At 42.1% G+C, this 11,464-nt stretch overlaps 1 non-coding gene across 1 annotated transcript; it reads left to right on the top strand.

Annotated features, from left to right (window-relative positions):
- Positions 1 to 4,198: 4,198 nt before the first annotated feature.
- Positions 4,199 to 4,301, top strand: LOC112928581 (U6 spliceosomal RNA). The gene has a single exon (XR_003236755.2). It is a non-coding gene; the product is annotated as a U6 spliceosomal RNA (small nuclear RNA).
- The last annotated feature ends 7,163 nt before the right edge of the window (positions 4,302 to 11,464 follow it).

The raw sequence follows: 11,464 nt of genomic DNA, 5'->3' as shown, positions 1-11,464 counted from the left end.
AAGGAAAAGTCTGCCTCTTTTCACGGAAAAGAGAGTATAGCTAAGTATAATCTTCATTTATGACTCCACTTCTATTTGATTAATCATATTATTGAAACTGTAGGTTCAAATGCTCATCAACATATTAATTTTTTTTAACCAGTGCGGACTAAAATAAGCCTTTATACTATAGCACTTGAATACACAAATACACTGGGGCCCAAACAATTCTCCTTTAATTTAAAAGATGATTCCATTTCTAAAAGTAGAATTTTTCTGTGTGTGTGTTTTTTTTTCCAAAGAAGAAACCCACAACATTCTGTTTCCACACTGGCTAAGCAGAAAAGGTGAGTTTATTGGTTGTTCTAGCTGACAACATCAGAGAAATGCTGGCCTCAAGCACTGCTGGGTACGGTACTGAAACACAGCCAGGAAGGATTTATTTTTCTATGTCTTTGGCTCTGCTTTTCTCTGTGTTGATTTTATCCTCAGGTAGAGTCTTCATTTAAGAAAGAAAAATGACCACTTACAGCTCTAGGCTGGCATTCCATAAGCTCAGCAGTCACTATGTCTCTTTTGCCAATAGTTCTGGAAAGTCCTGTGGCTGTTTTTCCCTCAGCCCAGCTTGGGTTTTAAGCCCATGCCTGAACCAGTCATTGTAGCCAGGGGAGAGAATATGCCGATATTCGCGGATCTGGGTTGCTGGGTACCACTTGAGCTGCTTGGGTAAGATTCCACAAAGGAGCTCCATGCTGTGGTTGGGTCTCTTCATGCACTTCCTATTTCCTCTTTGCCATTGTCTGAATCAATGTAGCAATTATCTATTGCTTCTGTCTGCTCAGAATCTAGTTCCTTTTTAACTCACCTAAATAACTATGAATGAGACAAGTTCCTGATTACAACAAGCTCCTGGATCCAGCTGTACCTGAAGTTAGGGCTGCTTCTGGACAATAAATTCCCCTCCTCAATGAGACCAATCTGAATGGTGGTTTTAGTTAGTTGCAACCATAAATTACCCTCTTTCTTAAGCCAGTTCAAATGGGGACCTTTCGTTAATGGATAATTTGTAGAAACCCACTCAAGCTCAAGTAGAGATTTAAAAAAAACATATATTTTACTAGTTCTTTTTTTTATTTTACTAGTTCTAAGGGGAAAATGATTTCATAGTTGAGAAAACATGATAGATGCCACCTTAACCAAATGATTAAAGTTAAGATCATCAGTCCTCAAAACAGCATCACAAACCTTCTGGTATGAAACACTGAGGATTAGATAGAATGTCAATGATATTCCAGAGTAAAATGTATAATGTGAATCTAATAATGAGGAAGACAGATAAGAATAAAAGGATATTCTATAAAATAACTGGCCTGTAATCTTCATATATGTCAAGTTCATGCAACACAAAAGAAGAAAAAGAAAGAACGTTAAAAAAAAGAACATTGAGGAATTGTTTCAGATTAAAGGAGACTAAAGAGGTATCAGAACTGAGGGTAACACATAATTTCCATAAAGGGTATTATGGGGCCAACTGGCAAAACTAAATAAGGATTGTAAATTAGATAATAATATTTTCTTCTTTGTCGTCTTCATCTTTGTCTTCTTCTCTTGAGATTTTTATTTATTATTTATTCATGAGAGACACACAGAGAGAGAGGCAGAGAGAGAGGCAGAGGGAGAAGTAGGCTCCCTGCGGGAAACCCAATGTGGGACTCAATCCCAGGACCCCGGGATCATGCTCTGAGTTGGTCGAAGGCAGACTCTCAACCACTAAGCCACCCAGGCGTCCCTAGATAATAATATTGTATCAGTATTAATTCTATTATACTATGGTTGTGTAAGAGAATATCCTATTCTTAGGAAATGTACACTTATGCGTTTAGGGTAAAAGGGTATTGTCTCTTTAGTTTACTCTCAAACAGCTGATAGAGAAAAAAGTGTATATACACAGAGATAGAAAAGGATAAAACAAATGTGGTAAAATGTTGACTGTTGGAGAATGTGAGTGAAGTGTATTGAGATTCTTGTTACTATTCTTATATCTGAATCTGTATATTGGTATATCTGAAATTATGTTAAAAATTTTTAAAAGATTTTATTTATTAATTCATGAGGACACACACACAGAGAGGCAGAGACATAGGCAGAGGGAGAAGCAGGATCCCTGCAGGGATCCCAATGCAGGACTTGATCCCGGGACTCCGGGATCACGCCCTGAGCCAAAGGCAGACCTCAACATCACCCAGGCATCCCTGAAATTATGTTAAAATTTTAAAAAATATATTTTAAAGCTGCATGACAATGTCACAGAAGCAAAAAATAGGAAGTGCAGCTGGGTCTCATGGTTATGTAAATCTATCCAGTTCTTTTCATCTTTCATTAGTCCATTCATCTTTTGTCTGAATCCATCAGCAGATTTCTTCCATTCTCTCCTTGTAAATATTTAGCTTCCCTCCTTATCCATAGTGATGGCTTGTCGAGGGATTGGCTCCCCCAGTTCTAAAGCACCATGAAGCCCAACACCACATAACTGCTTGACTCTGAAATGTGGTATCTTTATTCCAAATTCCAGGCAGGTCAGATCTGATTGGCTCAAGTTGGGTTAAGAAAAGGAAATCATAAGAGGAATAAAGAATATCTAGGGATGCTGGGTGGCTCAGCGGTTGAGCATCTGCCTTTGGCTCAGGGCATGATCCTGGGGTCCTGGGATCGAGTTCTGCATCAGGCTCCCTGCTTGGAGCCTGCGTCTCCTTCTGCCTATGTCTCTGCCTCTCTGTGTGTGTCTATCGTGAATAAATAAATAAAATCTTTTTAAAAAATATCTAAAACTGGATTTTAAAAAATGAAGATACTATCAAAAACTATTGAATGCAATTTTAAAAAATGAGGATACTACCTATCAAAAATTTTTGAATGCATTTTTTGAAAAGAAGTGTTTTGAAGGAAATTTATACCCTTTAGTTCTTACACTAGAAAAGAAGAAAGCTCCAGAGTCATGAACTAAGTGACTACCTTAAGAAACTAGAAAATGTCATTTCTCTAAAGAAGAGATACAGATGGCCAACACATGAAAAGATGCTCAACATCACTGACCATCAGGGAAATGCAAATCAAAACTACAATGAGATATCACCTCACACCTGTCGGAATGGCTAAAATAAAAACCACAAGAAACAACATGTGTTGGCAAGGATGTGGAGAACAAGGAATCCTCATGCACTGTTGGTATGAATGCAAACTGGTGTAGCCACTGTAGAAAAAGGTATGAGGTTTCCTCAAAATTTAAAAATGGAACTACTTTACAATCCAGTAATTGTACTACTGGGTATTTATCCTCAAAATGCAAAAACACTAATTCAAAGGGATTACAGGCACACCTATGTTTATTGCAACATTATTTACAATAGCCAAAATATGGAAGCAGCCCAAATGTCTATTGATAGATAAAGAAGATGTGATATATATTCATAATGGAAAATTATTCAGCCATAAAAAAGAATGAAATCTTGCCATCTGCAATAACATTGATGGAGCTAGAGAGTGTAAAGCTAAGTCAAATAAGTCAAAGAAAGATAAGTAACATATGATTTAACTCATATGTGGAATTTAAGAAACAAAACAAATGAACAAAAGAAAAAAATAAGAGTGACAAACCAAGAAATGGATTCTTAATTATAGAGAACAAACTGATGGTTACTAGAGGGGGCGTGGGGGGATGGGTGAAATTGGTGAAGAGGATCAAGAGCCCACTTATGATGAGCACTGAGTAATGTACAGAATTGTTGAATCACTGCATTATACACCTGAAACTAATATAATATTATATGTTAACTACACTGGAATTAAAATTTTTAAACTTAATAAAATTTATAATAATAATAATAATAATAATAATAATAATAATAATAATAAATGTTGGGAATTTTTTTAAAAGAAAAAAAGGAGACTAGAAAATGAACCATAGAATAAACCCAAAGAAAATAAAATATTTCTTCTACTTTTAAGAAAATTAAAATATTACTTGCTTTGGCAGCACATACACTAAAATTGGAACAGGGGCGCCTGAGTGACTCAGTTGATTAAGCATTTGCCTTTGGCTCAGATCATGATCCCAGAGTCCTGGGTTGGAGCCCCACATCGTGCTCCCTGCTCCGCGGGAAGTCTCCTTCTCCCTCTCCCCTGCTCATCCTCTTTCCCTCTCTCTCACTCACTCACTCTCTCTCAAATAAATAAAACCTTAAAAAAAATTGGAGCAACACAGAAAAGATAGCATGCCCCCTGTGCAAGGATGACACACAAATTGAGAAATGATCCATATTTTAAAAAAAGAAGAAAATTAAAATAATGTAAAATAGAGATTCTTTTTTAAATTTTATTTTTTAAAAGATTTTATTTATTTATTTATGAGAGACACAGAGAGAGAGAGAGGCAGACGGAGAAGCAGGCTCCATGCAAGGACCCTGATGCAGGACTCAATCCTGGGACTCCAGGATTATGCCCTGGGCAAAAGGCAGACACTAAACCGCTGAGCCACCCAGGGATCCCCAAATTTTATTTTATTTTTTAAGTAAGCTCTACTCCCAGCATGGAGCCCAGCACAGGGCTCAAACTCACGACCTGAGCTGATACTAGAAGAGTCAGATGCCCAACTGACTGAGCCATTCAGGCACCCCTAGAAACTCTTTTTTTTTTTAAGCCAACAGTATGTTCTTGGAATTGACAAAATATACAAATCTGATTACAAAGAGAAGCCATCAAAGTTATGAATGAAAAGAACTATGAAAAGCAAGATATGAAAATGAAGTAAGCAGCTTTTAGTCCTAAAGGTGTTTTGTGAGGCTAAGGCAAGCCTGGAAATGGTAAGAATGTGTATGTGTATTGGATGGGGAGGATTATGGAGAGCAAGACAGCCCCAAGGTTAGGGGTCAGCGCCTACGCAGACTGGGAGCAGTATGCACAGGAGAGTTGCCCAGTGTGGGCTGGGAGAGCCCTAGCATACTGAAAAAAGCTAATACCGAGGACAGAGTTCAGTTAAATACAGAGGGATTGATCAAATAAATAAATACATTAATGATAGTTAGATTTCTCACTATCAGAGAAAGGGCTTTGCATGGACGAGAATGTCCCATAAACCAAAGATAACGGTTGCTCTATTTGGTGTCCCTGAAGTCCAGAAGAAAAAAGAAAAACAGGACAAAACAAAAATGCTTAGGCACAACCATGTGCTCACAGGAGCATACATTCGCACAACCACCTTGTTTAGCTGTATCTACTAACTCTTCACATATACATACCCTACAAACCTATAAGTATACTCCTAGGTTTTTGTTTTTGTTTTTTTTTTTTAGATTTTATTTATTTATTCAGGAGAGACACACAGAGAGGGAGAAGCAGGCTCCATGCAGGGAGCCCGACGTGGGACTCGATCCCTGGTCTCCAGGGTCAGGCCCTGGGCTGAAGGCGGCGCTAAACCGCTGAGCCACCCGGGCTGCCCAAACCTAGGTTTATACCCAGTAGGGAAGCTTGTATCTTTGAACAAAAAGACATAAACTAGAAAGTTCATTGGTACCAGAAACTGGAGACTACCCAAGTGTCCATCGGAGAGAATAGATAATTCAGTTGCATATTCATCCAATAGATACTGTGACAATGAGGATAAATGAACTCTTGATTCCACAGTGTGGATAAATCTCAAACATAGTATTGAATCGGAGAAGTGAGACCCCAAAGAGAACATACTATATGATTTCATCTGCTTGAAGTTTAAAATAGGCAAAACTGATCTATGGCATTAGGAGTCAAGATTGGTCATCTTTGCAAGGGCAGAGAGAAAGAGTGACTGGAATGTGGAATGCCATACAAAGAGGGCTTCCGGGGTTATAATGTTGTTCTTTGACCAGGGTGCTAGTTACACAGACGTTGTCACTTCTTCAAAATTTAGCACACTGAACACCTGTAATATGGGCACATTTCTTTATATGCGTTTCACACTGTTAAAATTTTACGTTATATCTCAGCAGTGGCATTATGGTCGGAATTGAAATTTTCTATGCGGTGAACAACCTTGGGTGCCATTCTGAAACAACAAAAAATTATCATTTTCACTCTATTTATAGTTTCATTTCAGAAAAAGTGTATTTTAAACCATACCCCAAAATTTCATGCATTTGCCTGTGTTCTATTAATAATTTCAGATAATTGATACACTTTTTATTTTTGTTTATTTATGGATTTTAAATTTTTATTTATTTATTCATAGAGACACACAGAGAGAGAAGAGGCAGAGACACAGGGAGAAGCAGGCTCCAGGCAGGGACCCCGACGCGGGATTCGATCCAAGGACTCGACCCCCGGAGGACTTGATCCGGGACTCCAGGATCACACCCCCGGCTACAGGCGGCGCTAAACCGCGGCGCCACAGGGGCTACCCTTAATACACTTTTCAAACGACTTTTTTTTTATAATAAATTTATTTTTATTGGTGTTCAATTTGCCAACATACAGAATAACACCCAGTGCTCATCCCGTCAAGTGCCCCCCTCAGTGCCCGTCACCCATTCACCCCCACCCCCCGCCCTCCTCCCCGTCCACCACCCCTAGTTCGTTCTCTTCAGATCGTATAAATCTTCCGCCTTTTTAAACGTCTTTAAGGAAGGTTTCAATTTGTTTAGGGCGCCGACGCAGGATCTAGCATTACTGGCTCCTCACCTGTCAAAGTCTGTAGCGCCCTCCAGTCAACCAAAGACGTTTGTGCAAGTTTCCAAAGGTCCCACCAGGGGGCGGTACAGCCCCGTTTGAAGAGAACCAATTTAGCCCGAGATTCTAAGTAAGTGGTTTGTATATTGATTGGGGTCAGGAGCTCAGCGGAGAGCTCTGTGCTGGACATAAAAACTTGGTGGTGGTAATGGGAGTGTCCTCTGATGTGAAGTGGTCACCGAGCCCCAATCTTAAAGACTGAGTATTGGACCCCTGGGTGGCTCTGCCTTGGGCTCAGGGCGAGGTCCTGGAGTCCCGGGATCCAGTCCCACATGGGGCTCCCCGCAGGGAGCCTGCTTCTCCCTCTGCCTATGTCTCTGCCTCTCTATCTCTCTATGTCTCTCATGAATAAAGAGGTAAAATCTTAAAAAAAAAAAAAGAGTGAGTAGGTGTGCAAGGCACTGAGACACAGAGAATCACAGGAGAACTGGGGGGAGAGAGATTGTCCTAAAATTGCTGCTGGAGTATTGTTAAGGTGGAGAGTGATAGGAATTGAGGCTGGTGAGGTGGACCAGCATAGGTCATGAAGGTCATCTTATGGCATTTGTACTTTATCCTATGAGTGGTCGCAAGACGACAGACACACAGCTTTCATGAGCTGTCTCCACGTGCCAATCCCTATTCTAAGTTCTTTTTTTTATTAAAATACTTTTTTAATTTTTTTTATTTATTTATGATAGTCACAGAGAGAGAGAGAGAGAGGCAGAGACACAGGCAGAGGGAGAAGCAGGCTCCATGCACCGGGAGCCCGACGTGGGATTCGATCCTGGGTCTCCAGGATCGCGCCCTGGGCCAAAGGCAGGCGCCAAACCGCTGCACCACCCAGGGATCCCTCTAAGTTCTTTTTAAGTATTTTCTCCTGGAGCCATTAAAACCACCAATCGTTCTATCACCCAGTGTCCATTCACCCTTTCCCAAGCTGACTCTTGGGAAGCGGCAATACCTAGCCCCCCACTTCAGGTAGGCTCTATACATTGGATGTAGCCTACTTGACTGGGGACTCTAGCAAATGGCCACTTGGAGTTGGCCAATCAGAGAATCTAACTCTCCAACCCCAGTGATTGACTTAGGGGTTACCCGGTGACCCAGTCAGAACTCATATGAAGACTCTGACCCCACAGCTGTTCTCCCACTTAGAACTGTCTCTTTGCTAATAGAAAAGTCCCTTTCTTCTCACCACAACCCACAGGACAATCTGGAATTTCTTTCAAGAACCTTCTACTATGGAGCTACCATTGTATCCTCTTTGTTCTACCAGGCACTCAAGGTTTCCCACCTCGTCTCTCCCCTTCCCAGACTGTCATCTTCTTTCTTTCTCTTTCCTTCCTTCTTTCTTTCTTTTTAAAGATTTTATCCACTTATTCATGAAAAACAAAGAGAGAGGCAGAGACACAGGCAGAGGGAGGGAGAAGACGGCTCCATGCAGGGAGCCCGAGGTGGGACTCGATCCCGGGACTCCAGGATCACTTCCTGGGCCGAAGGCAGGCGCCAAACTGCTGAGCCATCCAGGGATCCCCTCTTTTAAGATTTTATTTATCCATTCATGAGAGACACAGAGAAAGTCAGAGACACAGGCAGAGTGAGAAGCAGGCTCCCTGCAGGGAGCCCAATGTGGGACTCGATCCCAGGACACTGGGACCACAACCTGAGCCAAAGACAGATACTCAACCACTGAGCCACCCAGGTGTCCCATTTCCTTTCTTAAAAAAAAAAAAAAAAATTATGGGACACCCTGGTGGCTCAGCGGTTGGGCATCTGCCTTTGGCTTGGGGAGTGATCCCGGGGTCCAGGGTTGGGTCCTGCATCGGGCTCCCCGCGTGGGGCCTACTTCTCCCTCTGCCTATGTCTCTGCCTCTCTCTCTGTGTGTCCCTCAGGAATAAATAAATAAAATTAAAATTAAATAGAGAATATTTATTTATTTATTTGAAAGGGGAGTGGGGGCAGGAGCAGAGGGAGAGAAAATCCTGAAGCAGACTCCCCACTGAGCACAGAGCCCAACGCAGGGCTCAATCCCAGGACCCCAAGATCATGCATGACCTGAGCCAAAATCAAGAGTCAGCTGCTCAACTGACAGGGCAATCCAAGCACATCCAGACTGTCATTTTCAACTTAACTTGACCCCAGTCTTAACTTTGTCCTTTGGGTGGGTCAGAATCTTTTGTTGTTGTTGTGGCAGATTGTATTTTTCAAAGATGGCCACAAGATTTGTTCTTCTTGGGCAGCCTGGGTGGCTCAGTGGTTTAGCGCTGCCTTCAGCCCAGGGCATGATCCTGGAGTTCTGGGATCGAGTCCCATGTCGGGCTCCCTGTATGGAGCCTGCTTCTCCCTCTGCCTGAGTCTCTGTCTCTGTCTTTCTCTCTCATGAATAAATAAAATCTTAAAAAAAAAAAAAAAAGATTTGTTCTCTTACAATGTGACTTGACACTATCCACTGAAAGATAGGATCTGTGCCCTCCACACCTTGATTTGGTCAGGTTTATGACTATGGCAGAAATGACACTTCCAAGACTAGGTCATAAAAAACAATGCAACGTCTTCCTGGTTCCCTTAAGATGCTCACCCTAAGAACTCGACCACACGCTGTACCAAAGCTCAAGGGCAGCCCCCGGTGGCTCAGCGGTTTAGCACCGCCTTTGGCCCAGGGTGTGATCCTGGAGACCCGGGATCGAGTCCCACATCGGGCCTTCTGCCTGTGTGTCTGCCTCTCTCTCTCTCTCTCTCTCTGCTTCTCATGAATAAATAAATAAAATCTTTAAAAAAAAAAAAAGAAAAAAGCTCAAGCACCCTATGCAGAGGAACTGAAGCTCCCCAGCCTACCACCCTGGCTGAGCTTCCAGCCAAGAGCCAGCACCAAGCTGTCTAATATGTGAGTATATCATCTAGAAAGTACTCTTTCAGCCTCAAGTCGAGCTGTCCCTGCTCAGACTGCATGGAGCAGAAATAAGCTAGCTAGGCTGAGCCTTGTCCAAATTGCCAATTTGTAAGCAAAATAAATTACTGCTGTTGTTTAAAGCCACCAAGTTTAGAAGTAGTTTTGCAGGAATAGATAACTGGAGAATTGCTTTTGCTGACACACTCACCCCTGGTGGCTTCTTTTCTTGTGTGCTTTGTGATCTTTGAGTGCGAACCTATTACTTGATCTTTTTTTTAAATTTTTTAATTTTTTATTTTTTTCTATTACTTGATCTTAGTTACGGGGAGTCCTACAAACTTAACTTGAGGAAGCCTTCCAGAGAGGATTTGCTTCTGGTCGTGGTGGTACTTAAGGGTCACCATTAATCTGGGTCTATCCCAGCCCCTCTCAGGGCCTTGGCTTAACTCAAGAGTACCAAGTCAAGGGATCCCTGGGTGGCGCAGCGGTTTGGCGCCTGCCTTTGGCCCAGGGTGCAATCCTGGAGACCCGGGATCGAATCCCATATCAGGCTCCTGGTGCATGGAGCCTGCTTCTCCCTCCACCTGTGTCTCTGCCTCTCTCTCTCTGTGACTATCATAAATAAATAAAAAAATTAAAAAAAAAATAAAGTGGATTAAAAAAAAAAAAAGAGTACCAAGTCAAGATCCCCTACCTCTCCAATAGCCCGAGACTTAGGGTCTCAGTAGCAATGCTGTTCTCAGCAACCACTGTCAGGGCAGCTGTACCTCTCTCTGCTGTCCCTGCTCTATGCTCCGCCAGATCATGATTTTTTTTTTTTTTTTGAGGGAGTGATTCTTGAGGACTCTTTTACTTCTTGATCACAGTGATTCAAGGAGGGGTCTTAATCCACAATTTATGCATACTGCTGCAAGAAGGAATCGCTAAGTCCTGTGTCCAGCAAATGCCAAATACATCCATGAAATCCTTCATTCATTCAACAAGAATTAAGTTCCCTGTTAATCACTGGAGATAAGTTAATGACATAAACAAATCTGGCCCTGCCCTCATGACATTCACGGTCTGCTGAAGACGAAGATATTAACTAAGTATTTGTTCAAATAAGAATGAACATGTCAGGACTTACAAGTCAAGTGTGGAATGGTTAAACTTCCCCTCACAGAAGGGGCTGCTCCAGGTAAGTCTCACTGAGGGTCTCTCCTGAGACCTGAAGACATGTGCGCAAATAATTAGGCAAATAAGAAAGGGAAGAATTAAAAAAAAAAAAAGAAAGGGAAGAATTGTTTGTTTTGTTTGTTTAAAGATTTATTTGCTTTAGAGAGAGATAGAAAGAGCACAAGCAGTTGTGTGTGTGTGGGGGGGGGATATGGAGAGCAGAGGGAGAGAAAGAGAATCTCTAGTAGATTCCATGCCGAGCACAGAGCCTGACTTGGCCTGGATCCCACGACCCTGAGATCATGACACCCAACCAACTGAGCCACCCAGGTGCTCCTGTTTGTTTGTTTTTTTAAGTAGACTTCACATCCAGCCTGGATCCCAGTATGGAGCTTGAATTCATGACCCTGAGATCAAGAGTCAGATGCTTAACTGACTAAGCCCTCCAGGAACCCTAGAAAGGGAAGTGTTTTAAGTGAAAAGGAACAATAAGTAAAAAGGCCCTGAACAGGAGGAAGCCTGGTGTGTTCAAGGGACGACAAGGAGTAAAAGAGGGTGGGAGTGGGGAAGATGTAAGAGCTGAGTCGGAGAAGTATAGGAGCCAGACTGTGGGGGGTCAGGGTTCTCAGCTGGGATGAACATTTAATCACCAGGGGAGCTGGTAACATTCCCAATGCCTATGAACAATGAAATCAGACTGT

The sequence above is a fragment of the Vulpes vulpes genome, chromosome 1 (assembly GCF_048418805.1).
Source record: "Vulpes vulpes isolate BD-2025 chromosome 1, VulVul3, whole genome shotgun sequence".
Taxonomy (NCBI): Eukaryota; Metazoa; Chordata; class Mammalia; order Carnivora; family Canidae; genus Vulpes; species Vulpes vulpes.
The sequence above is the reverse complement of the archived record's forward strand: the minus strand, read 5'-3'. Positions and strand labels throughout refer to the sequence as shown.